Here is a 9,683-nt window from a genome sequence, read left to right as displayed (position 1 = left end):
CTTTTTGTTTTGAATGCATTGTTATGAAATTAAAGGATTAGTATCTTTAATTAAAATATCTTAACATCATTTTCAAAACCTTGTGCACACTTTTTTCCTTTGTATGCTAGTTGTGAAATGTGTGCACAAACACATGCACAAATCTTACAGGGAATATTTTTCATCACACAAGTCACACTGGAATGGCTTCTTTCCAGTACAAGTCAACATGTGATGATTGAGACCTCCTTTGTGAGAAAGCACAATCACACAGGTCACACTAGGAAGGCTGCTGTCCTGTATTTACCTAGTTGTTTTTTATGGGAAGAGAGCTATGCTTATAGTGACCCGCTTTTGTATCTTTCAGCATCCAGTTTGATCTTAAATTCTTGTATAGTTTTTGCACTGTTTCTTTCATTGGGGGAACCTGTCTCTCTGTCCTTGTTCCCAATTTTGTGAGTTTTCAATTGTGGGGGGATCACATGATATTTGAGGTGATTCTTTTGTGATAAAGTTGCAGTGCACAGGAATGGCTTCTCTCCATTGTGGGTCCTCATATGCATTGTGAGAGAACCCTTTTGTGAGAAAGTTACATCACACATGTTGCACATGAGAGGCTTCTATCCTGTGTGGGTCCTCATATGCTTTGTGAGAGCTATATCATACAGGAATGGCTTCTCTCCATTGTGGGTCATCATATACTATCCAAGTCACATTGGATAGGCTTCTCTCCTTTATTTACCTAGTTGTATTTTATGGGAAGGGGAGCTATGCTTGTGGTGTCCTGTCTTCATATCTCATTTTATCTAAACTGTTTTTAAATTCATGTATTATTTTTGCACATACCACTTTCTCATCTAACTTGTTCCAAATGTCTATTACTCTGTGGGGAAAGCTGTTCTTTTTTAGATCTCTTCTATAACTGTGTTTCTTGATTTTCTTTCCATGTCCTCTTGTATTTCTGTCATCCCATTTTATTAGATCCTCTCTATCAATAATTCTTATGCCTTTTATGATTCTATAAATAGTTATCAAATCTCCTCTCTCTCTTCTTTGCTCTAATGTCTGTAGCTCAAGTTTTGCTAGTCTCTCTTCATATAATAGTTCTGAGTGTTGGTGCCAATTTTGTAATTGCTCTTTGTATTCTTTCAAGTTTTGTTATACATTTTTTGTACTTGGGGACCACATCATTGCTGCATATTCCAATCTTGGTCTTATCAAGGTGATTAGTATTTTCTTCACCATTTCTTCATCCAGGTATATAAATGCTACTTTGATTGTTCTTATTAAATTATATGTTTCTCCAAAAATCTTGTTTATATGTTTCTCAGGTGACATATTATTCATAATAATGACTCCCAGGTCCTTCTCATTTTCTACTTTTTTTAATTCCTTCTCCCAATTTATATGATTCTACTATTTTTTTTTTTTTTTTTTTTTTTTGCTTCTTCCAAATTCCATTATACTACACTTCTTAGTATTGAACTCCATCTCCCACATCCTGCTCCATTCCCATTCTTTTTTCAATAGTTTTGCATAATCCACAAAGAAGTTCATATAACTTTCAATTCCTTCATCCATATCATTAATATATAGCAAACATTATTGGGGCCAGAACTGTTTCTTGTGGAACACCACTTATCACATCATCCCAATCAGAGTGTTTGTCTCTTATCACCACTCTCATTTTTCTTTCATGCAAAAATTCTTCCATCCATTTCAGCAGTTTGCCCTGTATTCCTTCTGTATTTTCTAATTTCTTAAGCAACTTCTTATGTGACACCTGGTCAAAAGCTTTTTTCAGGTCTAGAAATGCACAATCAGCCGATCCATCTCTTTCTTGTATTATATCTATTAGCCTTGAATAGAAACATATTAAGTTTGTGACGCATGATCGTACTTGTCTGAATCCAAATTGTCTTGGATTTAGTACGTTGTTTTTTCTAAATGCCTCACCCATCTACTTTTGATAATTCCTTCACAAATTTTTGCTATCGTGCTTGTTCGAGAGACTGGTTTATAGTTTGTAGGGTCTTCTTTGTTTCCCCCTTTATACATATATAGGTACTATATTTGCTCTTCTCCTGTCCTTTGGAACTTTTCCTTCTTTCAATTAACTGTTTATTAGGCTATGTATTTTGTATGCCAGTTTATTCCTGCATTCTCTCAAAATCCAGTTTGCTATTTCATCTAGTCCATGCGATTTTCTGACATCAAGATCACTCAAGTGTTTCATTATTTCATTCTTTGTTACTTCTATTTCTTTCATAGGGGGGACTTTCTCCTCCCATTCGATATCACTATGTTCTCCCTTGTAAACACTGTTTTGAAATGCTTGTTCATAATTTCTGCTATTTCTATTTCCTCTCTGTATTCAACTCTTGTCATATTTTCTCTAGATCTTGTTTGTTTTTCACTTTGTTATTTACAAATCTGTAAAATAGTTTTGGTTGGTCTTTACATTTTTCTATGACATCTTTTTCGTATTTTCTTTTTTCTTCTCTTTTCACCTGTACATATTTATTTCTATAACTAGTATATATTTTCCATTTTCAGGTCTTTTGTCTTTTTTTCATTTTGTCCAAGCTTTATCTCTTTTGTCATTTAACTCCCTACAACTTTTGTGGTACCAGCACTTTACATATTCTTTTCCTTGCTTTTGTCTTGGGACATACTTTTCCACTCCTTAATAAATTCTTGTCAAAATATTCCATTTCTCTTCCACTGTTGTTTCCTCTTTGTATATTCTTTCCCAGTCTTCTTTTTGAAAGAATTCTCTTATTTTATTAAAATTTGTTTTTCTATACATCAATCTTCCTTTTCTATATTTATTTCTATATATGCATTTTCCTTTAGTTCCATTTCAACCAATATGAGGTCACTTTTACTTATTGGTGTCTTGTATTCAATCTTTTCTACTATTTCAGGTTCTGATGTGATTATTAGGTCCAGTCTCGATGGTTCTTCTTCATTTCTTTACTAGTGTTCTCTTGAATCCATTGCGTCATTGTATGGTCAATAATCATATCAAGTAGTACATTTCCCCATGAGTCATCTCCACCCTTTACTGTCGTCCCTTCCCAGCAGACTTCTTTACAATTAAAGTCACCCATTATAACTATTCTTCCTCCATCTTTCATTATCTTATTTAATGTTATCCTTGTGTCTTCTAACATACTTTTATGTTCTCTCTCTTCCCACGAGGCTGTTGTAGGAGGCACATAATTTATTACAAACTTTCTGCTTTTCCTATCTTTGTCTTCCACTTCCATCATAATCATCTCTACTCTATTCTTTCCATATGTGACATTCCTCACGTTTATATCCTTCTTAGTCAGGAACATAACTCCACCCCCTTGTTTTGCCTCTGTTTCTGCTCCAATAATTATATGCACCATGTCCTACACTGTTGGGTGGTAGTGGACCTTTCAATTTTGTCTCTACAATTCCCATTATGTCCGGTTCTTTTTCCTTCAGATAACCATTCAGTTCATTCAATCCTGTTATTAAGCCATCTATATTTGTGTAAGACACTCTTAATTTTCTGCTACTTCCATTGTATTTTCTGTTTCCCTTTTGTTTTTCTCTGTTATGTGCCATTTCCTCACTTTCATATTCACTACTCTCCAATATTTTTCCTCTTTTTCTGACTCTGTTCTCATCTCGTTTTTCCTTAGCTTCTTGTCTTTTTGTTTTCTCATCCTCTCTTTCCTCTTTATCAATTGTGATAACCCTTTTGTGTGAAAGCAGACTCGTACATGTCACATTGTAAAGCTTCTTTCTTGTGAGCAAGATTCCCCTTACATGAAAAAGCAGAATCATACATGTCGCATTGGAAAGACTTGTCTCCTGTGCCGTGTAAGAGAACCCTTTTGTGAAAAAGTAGATTCACAGAAGTCACAATGGAAAGCCTTCTTTCCTATGTGGATCATCCTGTGACACTTGAGCTGATTCTTTTGTGAGAAAGCTGAATCACACAGGTTGCTTTTGAATGGCTTCTCTCCAATGTGGGTTGTTATATGCATTGAGAGAGAACTCTTTTGTGGGAAAGAAGAATCGCACAGGTCACAGTGGAAAGACTTCTCTCCTGTGCAGGTCCTCATATGCTGTATGAGGGAACCCTTTACTGAGAGAACATAATAGCACAGCTCAAACTGGAAAGGCCGCCCATCTGCAGGGGTCTTCAAATATAGTGTGAGAAACCTTTAATAAGAAACAAGGATTCACAAAGGTCATACTGGAAAGGCTTTTCTCCTGAATGGATCATGTGTTTTTTGAAGTGATTCTTTTGTGAGAAAGCTGCATCGCACAGGTAGCATCACAATGGCTTCTCTCCAGTGTGGGTCCTCATGTGCTTTCTAGAACAATTTTGTGAGAAACCAGAGCCACACAGATCACATTGGAGTCTTCTCTCACGCGTGGGCCTCATATGTTTTGTGAGATAACCCTTTCATGAGAAAACAGAATCACGCGTCATAAAGGAATTGTTTCATTTCTATGGATCATCACATGATATTTGAGGTAATTCTTTTATGAGAAAGCTTCATCACAAAGGTCACATTAGAAAGGCTTCTCTAGTGTGGGTCCTCATGTTTTGTGAGATTAATCTTTAGTGAGAAAGCAGAATTACACAGGTCACACTGGAGAGGCTTCTCTCCTATGTGGGCCCTCATATGTTTTGTGAGATGACCCTTATGTGAGAAAGCAGAATCATAGAGGTCACACTGAATAGGCTTCTCTCCTGTGTGGGTTTGAGATAACCCTTATGTAAGAAATCAAATCCACACAGGGCACATTGGATAGGCTTCTCTTCTGAGTGGATCATCATATATTAGATTACCATTTTGTGAGAAAACAGAATCCCAGAGGTCACACTAGAAAGGCTTCTATTCTGTGTGGTTCTTCACATGCTGTATGAGATTATTCTTATATGAGAAAACAGAACCACAAAGGTCACACTGGAAAGGCTTCTCTCCTGTGTGGGTCCTCATATGCCGCGCGAGATGACCCTTTTTAGAGAAAGCAGGATCACACAGGTCACACTGGAAAGGCTTCTCTCCTGTGTGGGTCTTCATATGCTGTGTGAAATTACCCTTTACTGAGAAAGCAGAATCACACAGGTCACTCTGTAAAGGCTTCTCTCCTGTGTGGGTCCTCATGTGACGTGCAAGAGAACCCTTTTCTGAGAAAGCAGAATCACACAGGCCACACTGGAAAGGCTTCTCTCCTGTGTGGGTCCTCATGTGACGTGCAAGAGAACCCTTTTCTGAGAAAGCAGAATCACACAGGCCACACTGGAAAGGCTTCTCTCCTGTGTGGGTCCTCATGTGACGTGCAAGAGAACCCTTTTCTGAGAAAGCAGAATCACACAGGTCACACTGGAAAGGCTTCTCTCCTGTGTGGGTCCTCATGTGACGTGTAAGAGAACCCTTTACTGAGAAAGAAGATTCACACAGGTCACACTGGAAAGGCTTCTCTCCTGTGTGGGTCTTCATATGCTGTGTGAGATGACACTTTTGTGAGAAAGCAGAATCACACAGGTCACACTGGAAAGGCTTCTCTCCTGTGTGGGTCTTCATATGCTGTGTGAGATGACCCTTTTCTGAGAAAGCAGAATCACACAGGACACACTGGAAAGGCTTCTCTCCTGTGTGGGTCCTCATGTGACGTGCAAGAGAACCCTTTTCTGAGAAAGCAGAATCACACAGGCCACACTGGAAAGGCTTCTCTCCTGTGTGGGTCTTCATATGTTGTGTGAGATGACCCTTTTTTGAGAAAGCAGAATCACACAGGCCACACTGGAAAGGCTTCTCTCCTGTGTGGGTCCTCATATGCTGTGTGAGAGAATCCTTTTGTGAGAAAGTAGAATCACACAGGTAACACTGGAAAGGCTTCTCTCCTGTGTGGGTCCTCATATGCTGTGCGAGATAATCCTTTCGTGAGAAAAAAGAATCACACAGGTCACAATGGAAAGGCTTCTCTCCTGTGTGGGTCCTCATATGCTGTGTGAGATGACCCTTTTCTGAGAAAGCAGAATCACACAGGCCACACTGGAAAGGCTTCTCTCCTGTGTGGGTCCTCATATGCCGTATGAGATTACCCTTTACTGAGAAAGCAGATTCACACAGGTCACACTGGAAAGGCTTCTCTCCTGTGTGGGTCTTAATATGCTGTGTGAGATGACCCCTTTTGTGAGTAAGCAGAATCACACAGGTCACACTGGAAAGGCTTCTCTCCTGTGTGGGTCTTCATATGCTGTGTGAGTGACCCTTTTCTGAGAAAGCAGAATCACACAGGCCACACTTTTTTGAGAAAGGTGAATCACACAAGTCATACTGGAAAGACTTCTCTTCTGTGTGGGCCATCAATTGATTTTCAAGGTGACAGTTTTGTGTGAAAGCTTTATCTCACAGGTCACACTGGAATGCCTTTTCTCCAATGTGGGTTATCACATGAAGTTTGAAGCGATTCTTTTGTCAGAAAGCTACATTACACAGATCATATTGGAGAGGCTTCGCTCCGTGTGGCTCATCACATGCTTTCTAAGAGATCCCTTTTGTGAAAAGGCACAACTTTACAGGTCACAATGGAAAGGCTTCCCTCTAGTGTGGGTCAACATGTGATATCTAAAATTACTAGTGATATAATTGTGCCAAAGATGTCACACTGGGTCCTTTTCATCATGACAAGTATGAAATCTGTAGATAGCTCTTCCAAAGAAGTGATGATATTTACCCTCATCCTGAAAAAATGTAATTATATCATTGACATCTATCTCTGAATGTGTGCAATATATTCTAATAAGACACTGGAAGTTTTGTGCACAAACTCTTTCATACTCAAGTTTGTACCTAAACCAACCATTCGTACATGCCATGACCTATCATAAAATAGGGTGAAACACTAACAGATATAGAGCTATCATATATTCCATTCTACTTTTTCATTAGAAATGTGAAAATCATCCTATAGCTTCAGGCATACTCATTCACCCACAACCACAATGACTCAAATTTTGCTTTAGCTTTTTCATCATGTCATGAGATTTTGGAAGTGGGCAAGGGTCTAGCTAGCCACAACACTCGTATTTGAATATAACTTCATAGCATACCATGTTTGGGCTCACAAGACCTTAATCTAAACCAACTCAAGGAAGGTTTATTCAGTTCATCTGACTCAAATAAGTTATACAAGTCACATACAAGAATTTAAGAACAAACTAAATGCTGCGAGATACAAAGAGAGGTCACTACAAGCATAGTTCCCCTTCCTGTATAATACAACTAGGTAAATACACTGGTAAGTGGTGTACCTGTGTTATTAGTCTGAGCAAAATGTGATATTGATCTAGGAAACTGTAGGGGTATTATCCATATCTTTTCTTGTCACATTTAGTAAAATACCTGTTTGTATAAAACACTTTCACCCCACAGGTCATTTAAACATAGAGGAATTATATACACATACCTGGTTGTCTTTCAGGAAGCCTGTGACATCTCCATTTATGGTTGTGACACTTGTGATAATAAAGGGGAAGGAAAAAAATCCTAATTCTATTTGTGGAACTTTTATTCGATATTAGTACTATCTCAGTTTAGGTGTCCCTGCCCATTAACATTAATCAATGTCAAGTTGGGTGTTCTGCAAGCTTTGCTCTAATTAGAGCTTATCCCACATTACTGCTCAAATGAACACTTCCCACATGAACACTTTATACAAAAACATAATAACAGTACAGCAGGTGTACTATCATCAGCACTTATATTCAGTACACTGGTTGGACAGTGGCTTGTGTCAGAGACATGGTCTGGCTACCATATGTCTGTTTACATTGTAGTGAAAAATATGAATGGGTTCAAGCACCCTCCATTATAATGACCAATTAACCATTTTTGGAATTCACAATACATTTATGAAGTTGATATGTATTTACCTAGTTGTATTTTGTGGGAGAAGAGCTATGCTCATAGTGACCCGCAGTTGTATCTTTCCACATCCAGTTCTTTCCTAAAATCATGTATAGTTTCAGCACTCGCTGTTTTCTCTTTCAATTTGTTCCATGTATCTATTTCTCTGTGTGGAAAGCTCTCTTTTTTTCAGATCTCTTCTGTAATTGTCTTTCTTAAGTTTCTTCTCATGTCCTCGTATTTCTTCCGTCCCATTTAAGTAGGTCATCCCTATCAAGGATTTCCATCCCTTACATAATTCTGTAGATGGTTATCAAATTGCCTCTTTCTATTCTTTGTTCCAGAGTTGATAAGTTAAGTTTGTCCAATCTTTGTTTGTTTGTCAACTTGCTAAGTGTTGGTGCTGTCTTTATCATTGCTCTTTGAATTCTTTCTAGTTTCTTTATGTTTTTTTTTTTTTTTACTAGGTGCCCATAGTGATGCTGCACATTCTAATTTTGGTCTTACCAGTGTAACTAGTATCTCCTTTACCATTTCCTCATCCATGTAGTCAAAGGCCACTTTCATTGATTTTATTAAATTGTAAGTTTCTTCAACTATTTTGTTTACAGGTTTGTCTGGTGTCATGTGGTTTGAGATAAACTCCTGGGTCCCTTTCTGAGTTTACTTTTGTAACTTCCTTTGTCCCAATTTTGTATTGACCCGATACTCTATTTTTTCTTTTTCCAAAGTCCATTATACTTCATTTCTTAATGTTGAACTTCACTTTATTCTTTATACTCCATTTCCAGACTTTGTCCAGGTCTTCTTGAAAAGATTTGCAATCTTCTTCTGTACTTACCTCTTCAATAGTTTCGCATCATCTGCAAAGAAGTTCATATAACATTCGACACCTTCATCCATGTCGTATATATAATCAGCAAACATTATCGGAGCCAATACAGAGCCTTGGGGGACTCTGCTTATCATATTTAGCCAAGTTGAGTTCTTTTCTCTAAGTACCACTCTCATTTTTCTTCCATTCAAGAAGTCTTTCATCCATTCCAATAATTTTCCTTGTATTCCACCTATTGTTTCAATTTTTCTTAGTAGCTTTTTGTGTGCTACTTTGTCAAAAGCCTTTAGTAAATCCAAGAAGGCACAGTCTGGCCAACCATCTCTTTCTTGTATTATTTCTATTAATCTTGAGTAAAAGCATATTAAGTTTGTAGTACATGGTCTTCCACTTCTAAATCCAAATTGTTTGGGGTAACATGTTGTTCTCTTCCAAGTGTTTAGTCCATTTACTTTTAATAACTCTTTTGCATATTTTTGCTACTGTGATTGTAAGGGATACCGGTCTATAGTTTGTTGGATTTTCTTTATCTCCTCCCTTGTAGGTATATTGGTGCAATGTTTGCCTTTTTCCAATTTTGTGGTACTTTTCCTTCTGTGAGTTCATCTACACATTCTTTTAATATCCAGTACGCTATTCTGTCGGGCCCATATGACTTTCTGATGTCAAGTTTCTTTATTTGATCCCTTATTTCTTTCTGTGTCATTGTTATTTCTTTCATTTTGGGGGATCCTTCTCGCTATCCTTCATCCCACATTTCAATTGTAAATACAGACCTAAAGTGTCTGGTCATTACTTCAGGCTTTTCTACATCTATATATTCTTTGTTTCCTTCATGCAGTTTCACTATTTAATGTTTGCCTTTTAGTTTATCGTTTACATATCTGTAAAATAGTTTAGTTTGGTCTTTGCATTTGTCTATTATATCTTTCTTGTAGTTTCTTTTTTCCTCTATGTGTATA

Source organism: Oratosquilla oratoria, chromosome 12 (genome assembly GCF_046742065.1).
Source record: "Oratosquilla oratoria isolate Oo_2021 chromosome 12, ASM4674206v1, whole genome shotgun sequence".
In the NCBI taxonomy this organism is placed as follows: domain Eukaryota; kingdom Metazoa; phylum Arthropoda; class Malacostraca; order Stomatopoda; family Squillidae; genus Oratosquilla; species Oratosquilla oratoria.
Note: the sequence above shows the minus strand (reverse complement) of the source record.